Genomic DNA, 15,004 nt, shown 5'->3' with positions numbered 1-15,004 from the left:
TGTTGATTTATCTAATTTGGACCACATTAAATAAAATAGCATAAAATTTTTATCCGGTAAACCAAATTTTCCTAAAACCTGTAAGGTTTCCTTAAATGTGCGACTTACTTTTTCCAATTCCACTGCAGACTTCGACTTGACTTGCTCACACAACAACATTTTCTCATAATAACTAAAAACTATCTGTCGTTTCTTATTGTAGAAGTCGTTGAGTGCATTATAAGCATCTATGTAACTGTCGTCTGAAATTGGGTAATTCTTTATTAAGTCTAACGCCTTACCTTGAACGCATGTTAATAGATAGTGCAACTTTTCTATGTTTGCTATATCTCGTTTGTGAATCAATGAATTAAACAATTCAATGAACGATAACCAATTCTCTAATTTACCATCAAAAGGTTTAATCTGAATTTTAGGTAATTTGGCCGAAACACTTTCACATTTTTTGGTTTTGAAAGAATCTTCATCACTCTTTATGACTGGCGCCTTTTGCCGTAACCTACTCAATATTGATTTCACCTTGCGTTCAAAGTCAACTGTAACCGAGAATTCTGCACTAATATCTTTACACTTTGCTAAAATAAGCTTTTGAGAACTATGAAAAGAGGACGTGATGTCCGCTATATCTGAATCTACATACCCATCTAGGTCATCACAGTCATACAAAAATTCTAGTCTCATGATAGCATAGTTACGCTCTATCATATCCGGATCAGCACTGACACTGTCACCACTTTTTTCACTGTCCGAAACCATTGTTATCTCCGCGTAATAAACAGAAACCGAAACGAAAATCCGCGTAATATACAAGAAAACACGGAACGAAAACGACAATAAGTGTTTTTGTTTACAGAATACGGTATAGATAACAACTGACAGCAGTGACAGTGACAAGAACGGAAAAATGGAGCGTATCTGTCACTTGGCTTGACAAGTAACTTATAAGGCAACGACAATTCACGAATGGATAAACGGAACGCAGCTGTCACAATGCTGCCAACAAAAATACTACTAAATTCTACCAACCTAGTAAACTACCAAGTCGAACTTTCCGGCAGCCATTAACTAACCGAACGAAATAAGTACCCTACGAGTACAATAAAAAATCAAATTTTACAACGCGACAAATATGATATTTTTAGCTTAAAATAGGGAACTTTTCACAATTATCGGGTCGAAGGAACAATGTTTTTAGATGCAATAACGATAAAATTGATTAATGGACTGTATTTGCTAAAAAATGTTTACACTAACTTTACACACCCGTGTATACTATATTTTAATAAGAAATCGCGGAACAAGTAAATATCAATGGAAAGTGCACAAATCACATACCTTGAACTCGAGGTTTGCTGCGAAGAAGGCTAGCTTTGGGCGGCTCTGGTATCTAGGAATATCGTGCAGCTGCTGTCTTACCGAATTACCCTCTACCTGGACCAGCCTACGAGCTTAGCTTTGTACTTTTCCACAGCACACATGTGATTGGCACTGATTTTATACTATTCTATACTTGGTTAAGGCTAAAGAGCGACTTTAAAGTAGTTTTCGACAACGGAGCACAGGACAATGTGTGCTCTCCGAAAGTAACGAGAACGAGTTATGGCTACCGGAAATGGACTCTTAGTGTTGCCCTAAATATCACGGAAGTCGTAAGAAAATAGGGTTGTGATCCAAAACCGATACGAGAGTTAAACACTGTTCCTTATTTTTTGTTTGCGTTATGTACATAACTGTGTGAAATGCGTAATAATAATTTTGTATTGCAAATGTTTTGTTTTTGTTATTCAGTTTTCGTGAGTGGACATGTAAAATATAGAAAATGTGTACCTTGTATTTATTAAGTACCTATTGTAATAATAAACAATAATTATTGCTAACTGTTTTATTATGGATTCCTTTAGGATTAAGTTGCACTTATAAATATGCATGATTGCACTGCACGAAGGGTTGGATTCGTAGTGATTTTCAGTAGTAAATAACAGGTAATGAATAAACGGTAAAATAAAAATCGCCTATAAAGTCTTACAACTTTTTTAAATGTTTTTTTTTTTTTAGTATTTGTTTTTTAACAGAGATAAAATATTCCCTTGGTACTGAGCAAGTGATTTAAAATAAAATAGTCCATTGTAGATAGAAAATCTAAATAAAAAATAAATACAAATTGACCTAGTCATACATAACTTTAATCAAATAAAGTTGTAAATATGTTCTATTTTACCAATCTAGAACTAAAGGCCTCTTGTATACCTCCGGTGTTTTCGCCGGACAATTGTCCGTGTTAGGCGACGATGATGATGTCTTCTTTTCTATCGGTTTTCTAAACTGAACGTAAGGTACTTGACCCATGTAATAAGTGCCTAACAAAGCCCAATTTTTAAATATTTAATCATTATTCACAAAAACGGTTACTTACAGTTAATATATTATGAAACTTTGTTTTCTAAGCCTTACTATATATAGTAGCTTTACTATTAATATTTCAATAATTCAGTAAATGATTAAATACATTTTGTTGTTTGTTTCTTAAAATTAATAGTTATGTTTTTGTATCTAATAATAAATAAGGGCCTTACATGGGTCAGCTACCTTAGTCGCTTAACACGGTCCGTTGTCCGGCGAAAACACCGGACATCTACACGCGGCCTAAGAGTTGGGTAAATTCAACTCACGAGATATAATGTCGTCTTAAGAAATTGGTTTAAAATGTAGGTACAGTAGTAAATTAAAAATTTAAAACATGTAAAGTAACTATAATTAATATAGGTATTATGTAACTTTTTGTATTCCATATTTATAAATCCGGCCTAGAGCATGTCGGGCCACGGCCCATGCTCAGTGTAGGGGCCCGTAGTTACCCGTTTGTCACAAAAAACACGATTTCAATAAAAGCATTCATATATATCGTAATTTATCTTTAATTAAATTTTAATTATTGCCCAATTTTTTTACTATTTACGAGTATGTCTGCTCTTGCATTGTTATTGAATTTTTATAGTTGCAGATATAAAAAAAATATATAACACGTAAATATTTTATTACGATGATTAGTTGTCCAATAAACAATAGTGGAAAGAACGTAACTAAGCCACAAACCATACTTGGGCAGCGGGGCAGCAAAGGTAATGCCAAACTCGTTCCGGCTACACGCTTAACCTTCACCGTGCCGGTTCATTACTTTTCCTCTTAACTTTATTTATTAGTATCTTTTGTCAGCGGCTCGGTTAATCACGACTTTAGCTACGAGTAGTAAGCAAGTATTGCTCAAGCGGAAGCGAGCTAAAGAATTCAATTGATAAAATCAAGTCAGCTGTCAGGCGGAGGTTCAAGGGGAATTGATGTAGTTCAACATATTTAATCTTAGGACGTGAAGGACCGCAATAGTGGTAACATACAATTTAGGTACTTACAGTACTGTATTACAGTTAATGTATAATCATAAACATCATGACATAAATTCATTAAATATATGGATATGCTCATTTCACATTGCAAATGTAGTTAAGTTACTTACTTACAGTCTCACATCCATACATTACTTACATCTATTATGGTAGGGGAGCCGGAGATGCTATATGTGGAGTTACTAGAGCGTCGTAGAGACGGGCCTATTTGATTCGTATGACCAGATGATAAGAAGAATAAAAGATTTTTCTTTTCCAGTGGTCAGGGAAGCGCCTACAGATTTTTAGAGATTGGTGGGGGTTCGTAACCAGTAAAAATTTCTTAAAGGTGATTGTGGATTTGGTCATTTTGGTCCAAGTTGATGCTATGATAATATTTATAATTGTGCTATTAAGTACTTAATCTGACAATTATTTGTACGCATTTCGATTTTCACATTATAACTGCCAGATTAAGAAAATGAGTACAAATAATTGTTAGATTACGTAATAGCACAGATACCTATAACATTGGACCAAAATCACCAAATCCATAATCTACTTGACGATATTTTTAACTGCCCACCGACCCCCCCCCCCCACTAACCCACTTTTTTATTTTTCAATTTTGTATGCTAGGCGTCTGTTTACGGCGCATTTATTTGGCCGTTTTTAACGCTGTTTGAAGTGACCTAGTTCTTATAAAAACAAGAATATCAAAGAAAGCAAAACTTACAGACACTGGTAATATTGAACTCATATAAAAAAAAAAACATCTAGGGCCAATATCCTTGCAATATCCAGAGAGGGAAATGTCGAGAACGTTTGTATGGATCTGACATGCTCAAGTAACTTCAGAAACTAGAGAAAACACACAGTTTTTAACCATATACATCATGACATAAATTCATTAAATATATGGATATGCTCATTTCACATTGCAAATGTAGTTAAGTTACTTACTTACAGTCTCACATCCATACATTACTTACATCTATTATGGTAGGGGAGCCGGAGATGCTATATGTGGAGTTACTCGAGCGTCGTAGAGACGGACCTATTTGATTCCTATGACCAGATGATAAGAAGAAAAAAAGATTTTTCTTTTCCAGTGGTCAGGGAAGCGCCTACAGATTTTTAGAGATTGGCGGGGGTTCGTAACCAGTAAAAATTTCTTAAAGGTGATTGTGGATTTGGTCATTTTGGTCCAAGTTGATGCTTTTATAATATTTACGTAACGCTGGGGTAATGCTGTAATTAATATTACCCCAGAATGCTGTAATTAATATTTATACTGTGTACCCTAAATGAAGACACACAAACTCAATGATATTAGAAAAGTATATTAGGGTAAGACCTCCAGTGAATGAACACTTAAGCAATTATCCAAATTTGAAGAATCATTTCTCAGTATTCATTAATTATTGGAATAATTAAATGTAATTTAATCGATCCTCATTTAATAAATAAGAAAATAATTTCTGCAATTTTTTAGAATTTATTTTGCAAAATTTATCAAAAACTACCCTAAAACCCAATGAATGAACATAAAAACTAGTGAATGAACACCGCAAAACCCATTGAATGAACATTATTTAGATTTTTTAATCAGCATAAAAAACATTTTTAAGTCAAAAACCGTTTCCAGCCCTATTTTAGTAGGTATAGCGAAAGCGTCCATATCTTTTTATAAGAAAAAAAATACGACAAGTGGTAGAAATTGCTATATTTCTTATTTTAGACGATAAACGTGATTTTGTTCATTCACTGGGGGTGTTCATTCATATAGCGTTCATATCTTTTTATCCCCTCCATATTGATATCAAACAGATTTGAATTTAATAAAATGATGGTCACCAATAACATAGAAACCTGTTACATATAAATGAAAAAAAGGGAATCAATCTTTAAAATAAGAAACAACGTGCACATTTTGATGAAAAAAGGTCAGGCTCAGCAAATAATGCTTAAAATAATAAACTTGGCATTGCATTGTTCGTGGTTACATTGTTCATACATAGAATTAGTAGAAATGTAATAAATGAACAAGCCAAATTTTGTATTGTCCATGAAAAATGTAGTAAATAGACTATAAAAATCTGAATGAATCAGAATTGTTTTCTATGCAGAATCACAAAAAAACCGGCCAAGTGCGAGTCGGACTCGCGCACCGAGGGTTCCGCACTTTTTAGTATTTGTTGTTATAGCGGCAACAGAAATACATCATCTGTGAAAATTTCAACTGTCTAGCTATCACGGTTGATGAGATACAGCCTGGTGACAGACAGACAGACGGGCAGACGGACAGACGGACAGCGGAGTCTTAGTAATAGGGTCCCGTTTTTACCCTTTGGGTACGGAACCCTAAAAACAAGCTCAATACCATTTCATTTACATATAAAATTTTGAAAAAAAAAAATGAATCTAGACGACACCAGTAATTGAACACACCGTTCATTTACTGGTTTCACAACATTTGATAAGCCAGTAATGGAACAAAAAAAAAGACAATCGCATAATACGCCGACAAAGTGTACATTTATAGAAGGGTTAACTCTTAATCTGACCAAATAACTAAACTTTGTACAGGTAAACATTAAATAAGCACTTCATATGTTGCTCCAAACGTACACTGTTCTTATCTGTAATCTAATTTTTCCATACAAAACTTCAAAACCAGAAACACTTAAACTCCGAACGCCAGTCACATTCAAACTGGTCGAAAATAAAATCACGGGTTGCCATTGCATAGGAAACATAGTTGTTAATAAGAAAAAAATACGACAAGTGGTAGAAATTGCTATATTTTTTTATTTTAGACAAAACACGTGATTGTATTTATTCTCTGGAGGGTGTTTATTCACTGGAGGGTTTACGCTACCTGACCGTCTAGCATAAGTTGCGTTCTCGCGCGAGAGTCCATACTTGAAGTCGCGCTAGATGTATGGAGTCGCGCGCGAGAACGCAACTCATACTAGCAGGTCTAAAACATAACTTTTAAACTTGGTTTTATGAACCAGTGAATTCATAATAGGTTTAAATAGGTTCTTAATATCACTAGATAATTTAATGAGTTGTTACAAAACGTTTTAATATAGAACAGTCAATATAATAGCAATTACTAGTGGAGACACGTATTAAATAAGACTTAAATCAATTCGCTTTTTGTGAACTAACCTTGGTAAATAAAAGTTTGCTGAAAGTTGTTACTGATATGATTAAAAAACTACGTATAGACAGTGACCTTTTTCTTACACAGACTATCAGGTTTTACATGTAAATAAAACCTGTTTAATGCAATGAAAATAATAAATATCGAAACTATTTGTCACTTTCATCCCTCCACTTGAGGGAAGAAAGTGAGTTTTTTATCAAAGATAAAATCCTTAATCGCGTATTGTGTCTTCTTTTTGAAGAGTATTGCTGCTAATACTGTTATCTGATCTGATGATATTTTGTTTCCTCGTAAACTTGACATGAACACATTTATCGGCATTTAAAATCATTTGGTTACACCAGCGGACTAGCCTGCTAAAGTCACTTCGCAGCAAATCAACATCATTAACCGAATTTATAGTGCTTGCAAACTTATGTTACGTGTTACTTTGTTGTGTAACTTTTTCCCCGGCAGTTCTGAATGACTGACCTCTAAGGTATAATAACATACAAGTAAGAGCCTAAGGTGGTAGGCATTTTCAGTTAGATTTTATTTTAACACATTTTTAGAAATTTAATATTTGTGTGCATATAGAATATGCAGGACGAAACCTTACCCCTATTATAAAGGGCCCGGGTAAAACAAAGAATAAGTTTAGCGATGAATTAATATAACAAATACACACACGTTCGACGCCCTACCTTTAAAAATGAGAAAACACATAAATATGCATTAGTTAAATATCATAACAGCAACGGTCCAGCTAGAAAAGGTCGGGATGCTTCAATTAATTTAATAAGTACAAACTCTTTTATTAAATCAAAATGGCGGCCCCGAGCTCGGCGTGATATGTCAATTTCATAATTAAAGTGCGTTTGACCGTGAGCTAGGGCCAGCGAGATTAGAAAAGCGCAATTTGAATGTGTGGGTGGACCAAAAATACAAATGAAGTCATCGAGAGTTTTCACCAAACCCAATTACAAAGGGTTGAAATACCTTGGCGCAAAAGGTTAGTTAGTGGTTTTAGGTGTATCGGGTTCGTATCGTTAAGCATATAAATGGTAGGTATCTTAAAAAACGGAACTCAAGAAACTGTTAACTTCTATTCTAAAAGTTACCACATTTGAAAAGCAAGGATTTAAATTTTTGAAATCTGTACAAATCACCTTGTAGTAAAATTCTTCTACTACAACACTAACATGGCAAAAAAGAAGGGGCGTGACACACTCATGTTGTTAGATATCATGTTATTAGATATCATAATATATGGCAGAAAAGTAAACAAACAGTTGAACCAAGACGCGGAAAAACAAATATGTTCCGGAAACTTGAGAAGTTTCTAACTCTGGCAGTTTCATAAGCTTTTTGCCCAGACAGCATCATATGTGTGTACTTTTTATCAGATCGATACCAACACTTTGTTGCCAATAGGCAATAGGTATAAGAAACAATATGAATAAAAGAGTAATTTAATTATCTAACATAATACTCGTACAGTATGTAAACCTGCGAAAACCATTTATTTAAACTGGTTGATGGGGAATTTAAGTACATTGTACTGACATGCTTTTTAGTAGCTTCTGATTATGTTTTGTGGCATTCAATTATTCAAGTAAGATCATTGTAACACCCTGTAAAGCTTTATTAACGTTTTTGATTTATAACAGTGAATGTTATGTGCATTGTTGATATGTATGTAACGAGGGGGCAACTGATCAACATACATATACGTTGTTATTGACAACGCGCATGCGTTTTGTGTATTGTTTATTTGTAGCGAGACAATTCAAACTTCAACATGACGTTTGGCGCCTGTCTTTCAGGTGCGATTTAGATGCTGTCATTCAAGAGATTCTAAAGAAACAATAAAAGGCGGTTTTGAAATAATATACAAAATATTATACTATTGGACCTGCCGTAAAAAGTGTCCGAATTTAAATAAAATAGGTATCATTCTCATTTTTCTGACCTAATCATTAATGGGAAGCATATGGTTTTAGTTATTTTGCATAATACGTGTATACTTGAAAAAATAATATTAACCCCAACCCCATTAGAAGAAGAATTCTTATTGTATTCCAGTATATCCAGTATCTAGCCTTTTGATGAAGTGTAAAGTATGTATCTCGTTTAAAAAATATTTTAAACCCCATTTTATTAATAAAATTAAGAGATGAATCTTCAGGGACTACATATGAAAAGATTTCTTGTTTTCTAATATTGTCGTTTTATAAGAAGTTTTAAGTCCCTCACAAAATAAAAACTTTTTACAAAAAAAAAAGAAAACCGACATCAAAAAGGATAAAATAAAATATTACACGACGGCAATGAACATATTCTCTGTAGGTACCTTTTGGCACATGGTCGAACCCCCTTGACGCAGTCCGTACTATGGTCGTCGGTACGTTAGTATTAATCCTATGCGTTTATTGCCGTCGTGTTTTTTTAAGAGCAATTCTTACTTATTTTCGAACTGCCCATAGGACGCAAGCGTGGCATTGAGACTGAGTTATTTCCCGTTCCGCATCCAGAGGACTTGATTTTGCAATATAAAACAATTCAAGGGCCTTTAATAGGGCTTAAACTTTTTACTTTCATGCCAAATTTCACCTAGATCGGTTGCATTGTTTAGCCGAAAAAAGATGATAAAGAGAGACGAGATTTACTTTCACGTTTATAATATTCGTACAGTTGCACTGTGATTTTTAGACATAAAGCTGATTTTTTTTACCGGTATTGCTATTGCTACTATTTGGTTTGGCACCGACTTCAAATATATCAGTTGGTAACGTTTATACTTAAAAAGGATTGTATTTTATTTCATGTTTAACAACGAGCATTGTTAAACATGAGCTTGTCTCTTTCGCTGAGCTCCCGAGCTTGTTAGGACGTGCACTTTTCTTGCTTGCCCAGGGTGCCTAGGCAACGTGCAAATCGTTAACGCTCCTTGGCGTAGCGTAGTCATCTCTCTGTATCACTCGTCCATACTAGTGCGACGGAGACAGTTGCGTTTCGTTCGCTACGGAACGTAAGCGATTTGCAATTTGTACAATTTGTCACAAGCTAAGCGTTTTAATTTTGTAACATATCTATAACATATTCATCTTCCTCGCGTTGTCCCGGCATTTTTTGCCACGGCTCATGGGAGCCTGGGGTCCGCTTGGCAACTAATCCCAAGAATTGGCGTAGGAGCACTAGTTTTTACGAAAGCGACTTCCATCTGACCTTCCAACCCAGAAGGGAAACTAGGCCTTGTTGGGATTAGTCCTGTTTCCTCACGATGTTTTCCTTCACCGAAAAGCGACTGGTAAATATCAAATGATATTTCGTACATAAGTTCCGAAAAACTCATTGGTACGAGCCGGGGTTTGAACCCGCGACCTCCGGATTGCAAGTCGCACGCTCTTACCGCTAGGCCACCAGCGCTCAAGATATCTATAACATATCTTGAGCTAAAATAAATCATTGGTCAGGGCCCGATTTCTGAACTCATAAACGTAAAGAGTTAGCATATTTCGTCCATACAAATAAACTAAAATAAGTTAGTCAATTATGAAATCAGCAAACGAACGATTTACATAGATTAGCAAACATTAGGGTGAAACGTTATATGTATTTAGCCTCTAACGAATGATGTAATAAGCTTTACCAAATTAACATGTAATTTGTAGCTATAAACAGCGTTGTAATAATTGTAAAATACGCTAATAACGTAATAAGCGTTGAGTTGCATTTTAGTTTTAGCTTCAATTCACTGCACATAATTTTACAACTAGTTGCAGCAAGGTCCAAAACAAGGGGCCTAACCAAGATGACAATCGTCTTGCGCCGTAACGATCGAAACGCTATCTGTCTCTCTGTCGCACTGTCTGTCTCTGACTCTGTCACATGAAAGATCTGATCTACTAGTGAAATTAGCGTTTCGTTCGCTACGGCGCCATAAGTCTGTTTGTCAAACAACTTTGTCAGTAGAAAAAGGAGCATAATTAAATTTTTGAAAATTTTCCGCTTTTTTTCTACTTACGGAAATGGCTTGAGCACGACAGACTATACATAAACAAATGGACTTGATGAGCTTATCATTTACTTGCGTCTGCTAAAATAGATAAGTACTTATTATTGACCGAAGCGTAGCGAAGGTCTACGGTTTGACTCGCGCATTTTGCTTTTGTATGTCCGGATGGTCCTCTCCAGGTCGCAATTCTCAACCGATTCTCGTGAAATTTTGTGACCAAATTATATGACTAAATAGAATTTTTTTGTCGATCCGGTTTTTGGAAATTTTTCAAATTGGCGGAGTCGTGATAGCTCGCGCCTAAACAAATAGTCGTATCGATACCATAATAGTATTTTCTTTTTAAGATATGTTTACAGATTAAATGTCGGAAAATGCAGAAACTTTGTACTGCTGGTTTTGGCGGTATTTAGATATTTAGTTTTTACTCGAGAATGAGTAGCTGAATTTCGTCAGCTTAGGTAAGCACTATCATGGCGTGTTTTGCAAACATTCGCCTTTTTCGTTTGCACCGGGTGGTCCCGGGTTCGATCCCCAGTAATTGTATGCTGCTACATAACTTTTTGTATTTTGTTTTTTACACTTAAAGTTAAATTTCGTATTGTTTTTTTTTATTTGTTTTTTATTTTTCTATTTTGAAATTAATTGATCAAGCGCGGGCTTAGCGTATTCGTTTCATTTTTACAAGCTTTTATTTAACTAGCCCTAAAAAATATGTTTTATTATTGTTATTTTAATTTTCTAGTGTTTTGAACGGCGGAGGCATACATTTAGTTAGCTTTAAGTGGTTCTCTCCTTTTTCCGAATGTCATACAATTTTATTTACAGTTTTTCTTTTAAAATACATATAGATTTCTTGCACCATAAACTTTGAGGTTTATGTAGTATAGATTCGTTTGTCTGAGCGGGTTTATGGAGCCAATTATTCAATGATATTATTGAAAAATTCAATAAAAAATTGAGAAAATATTACTCAACGCCTGTTTGTGTGAGTGACCTTTACACTATACATGTCAAACAAGTTGTTTAATAATAACTAACAAAGATGTCACTTTAACACAGGTGACCTAACTAAGTAGTATCTAATTTGTTCGACAGGTGGTGACATCGTCAGGTCGAAACGGGCCGATTTTTAGGGTTCCGTAACCAAAGGGTAAAAACGAGACCCTATTAACTAAGACTCCTCTGTCTGTCTGTCTGTCACCAGGCTGTATCTAATGAACCGAAATTTTCACAAATGATGTATTTCTGTTGCCGATGCCGCTATAACAACAAATACTAAAACGTACGGAATCCTCGGTGGGCGAGTCCGACCCGCACTTGTGCGGTTTTTAGAGTCGACATATCTCCACTACTAAGCATTTCAATACTTTTAGAAATTAAAAAATCAGCCAATATACAGGTTGGTTTGGGTCAGTGAGGGCAGCTACCAGATCCCGTGCTGCTACGCGAAAATGGTCTTAGAAAACCTTCCCTCAATTTCAAATTAATGAATTTTGGGGTTTACAGATTTTGGAAAAAACATAGGTACCTACAGGATGCGAGAAAAAGGTCATTTTTGACAAACTTTTTTTGTGTTGCACACACAAGGTGCACGTCTTTAAAAACCCGTAGAGGGGCTCGGATCGAAAACCGATATTAACGAAAAAGTGTTATGGCGCGGTGGCGGTATATTATAAATGGTTTTGATATCAGTGTATCAATGAAAGTAGCCATTACTCGGAACTGCATGTGCTGCTGACATATATGGCGCTGATTCTGCGCTAGAAACGACGCATTCCGAGCTAAAATGACCCCTATTTGCAGTGTTTATTTAATAATTACTCATCAGTCCATTAACCGATTTCGATACAATTGAGTTAATTTGATAGATCTTTTTGAAACATTATAAAAATAAAATACGCGGTATTATAAAAAGCTGGAAAAGAGTTAAAATGTGGCATTTTTACAGGAATATCACGACTGCGTTTGTTTGAGGCCACCGTGTGCGAAAATTAAGGCATAAAAAGCTCAAATGCGCTCTTACCTACAGGCTTTACAATATAGGGCCGGGTAAAGCCTGATATTTTATACATGGCTCCTGGGGCGCCTTTTATATTGAAAAGATTACATACAGGGCGCCTGTGGCGCCCTTTACACTCTAAGGTCGGGTGAAACCCGACATCAAGCGTGCGAAGCGCGCTCTTTCACACAGGGTTTACACTGTAGGATCGGACGAAGCCCGACATTCAAGCGCGCGAAGCGCACTTTTACACACAGGCTTTACACTGTAGGGTGGAGCGAAGCCCAACAATCAAAAGCGCACCTTACGTAAAGGGCGCCTGCGGCGCCTTTTACACTGTAAAGATTAAGTACAGGGCGCCTGCGGCGCCTTTTTCCCTTACCTACAACCTTTTCACTGTAGGTTAGGGTAAAGCCCAACATTTAAGTCTAACATACAAGGCGCCTGCTTTACGCTATGAGGTCCCTAAGCGGCCCTATGCGGTCTTGGCAATGACTGTTTAGATTAGCTAGCTATCCAAAATGTTTGTTCCCCAATAGCTTTTGTTCCATTCGCGTTTTTCTCCATTCTGCTTTTTAACCAGGCGTTAACTTTTTCAGTAGTTAATTTAATCACACGCGTATGTCCCAGTCGCTGTTTTCCCCAAAGAGTAATGTTTTCACGATAGTCACACTAAGTTGATAGATAGGTAGGTTAGGTTTGTTAGGTAGCTTCAGATGCCCGAAGGGCAAACCGCCCAGAAATAGGAGCCCCGCGTAGCGGGGCTCCGTCGGCTCAGGGCAAGAAGGACTTGTTCTCGGAAATATTACTCTTTGTTAAGATTTAGTTAGTGGAAACCGTTTTCTGCCGAAATGGAAATTCTATGATAAAAGTACCTATTGTCTGTAGCTATTCTACCCTCTTAAACGTAACAGGACTGAATATCGGCGAGATAGAAAAAAATTGAATAAAATTTCACGTTTTCTCCATAGTAAATGTAAAATTTTGATACCTACTCAAAATGTGACTCACACGCCAACAGCACTAAGCTATCAATAGAAGCGTTTTTGTAGTTATCGGTAGAAAAATTCGCGACACTAAATTGATAAAAAGAATAACATACGCTTAACTTGAAAAAGAACGTTAAAATTATTTAAAAAAATTAGCACCGTCGGTGTTTGAAGCATGTAGGTATCTCAGCTATTATCTGAATTATTTTTTCAAACAAGAGATTACGGATCCTACGAGCACATGACAATTAATGTCTGAAAATATCAGTGCCTTGTCAAAGTCTCAAACAAGAATTTTAATTTAATTGCTAATCTTTTTTAACAATAAACATTCCATCCGCTATCTAGGTTACTTTACATTACGAATCTACTGATCTTTTGGTGGTTAGTCGGGAGCGGCAGGACAGCTCTACAAATCCATCTTATTTTAAGCTATGCTCGCGAGGTCTACAGCTCACAGAGCCACTAATGGTGATATTCCACCTGTCCAATATGTGCATTGCGTCTCACTCTCTCACTAAGCAAAATGTGAGATGCAAATACACATTGGACAAAGAAATTGTACAGGTGGAAGAGCACCCTAAGTTATCGAGGCTGGTGTCGTGACGTCGCAGGGCGGAAGCGGCGTCGCGTCACGTCGGCGCCGCACCGGAACCCGCTGAAGGGTTGCCCCGTCACAAATCAAGTTATGAGCAACGCCACAAAAGGAAACTTTGTGCATTTCCGAACCGGCGGGCGTGAAATCCGTACAACAAGTGCCATTATCGACCGTAACCTCCATTGTATAAGGGTGGCAACAGTGTGTGTTTAATTTTGGAGTGCCCTCTTCAACTGATGTAACCATACTAGAGCAATAACTAGAAATTTTTGGTGTTGGTGTGCTAACCGAATAGTGCAACTTATATTGGGTGGAGGCCTTTTATTAATTAACCTTTTAACCGATGTAGACTGATATAGGTATAAGACATACAAAACCGGGCTCATTTCGCTGCGGTGATAAATAGGACAAGACAGATAAAACTTCGTGTCGCTTCGTACGTGCCGGCGACACAAGCACGCTCGATGAAAAATTCTATGGCGGTATAGGTTTATCATTGTAAAGAAAATAGATTTTTTCAATATGTTTATTTACTGCCTACGACTTCATATGCGTATTAGAAATAGTTAGTAAGTAGTTCCATATCCCACTTCCATGGTAAATTCTACCTCCATTCTAAATGTGTTTAGCGCTGGTTTAGCGTTTTAACCGTGAAAAGGTTGCCTCTGCCTGTTGACAGAGTTACTTTCGCATTTGTAAAATTAGTTAAAGATTTATTGCCCCCAAGATAACTGCAGCGGCGAACTGCTGTAAGCCAACCGTCGCGCAATGCAGATAAATTGTAACTACTTACATAGTATTTAATGACGTTGCATTACAAATAAGTAAACAGAAAATCTGTAATTCTCACATAGGCATAACTT

The 15,004-nt window shown here is 36.2% G+C and overlaps 1 protein-coding gene across 2 annotated transcripts in view; it reads left to right on the top strand.

Annotated features, from left to right (window-relative positions):
- LOC134741986 (uncharacterized) overlaps positions 1 to 15,004 on the top strand; it is a 53,767-nt gene that overhangs the window by 37,656 nt on the left and 1,107 nt on the right. The window lies entirely within an intron of this gene.

This window comes from Cydia strobilella, chromosome 1 (assembly GCF_947568885.1).
Source record: "Cydia strobilella chromosome 1, ilCydStro3.1, whole genome shotgun sequence".
Lineage (NCBI taxonomy): Eukaryota > Metazoa > Arthropoda > Insecta > Lepidoptera > Tortricidae > Cydia > Cydia strobilella.
This window is presented reverse-complemented; position numbering and strand designations above follow the sequence as displayed.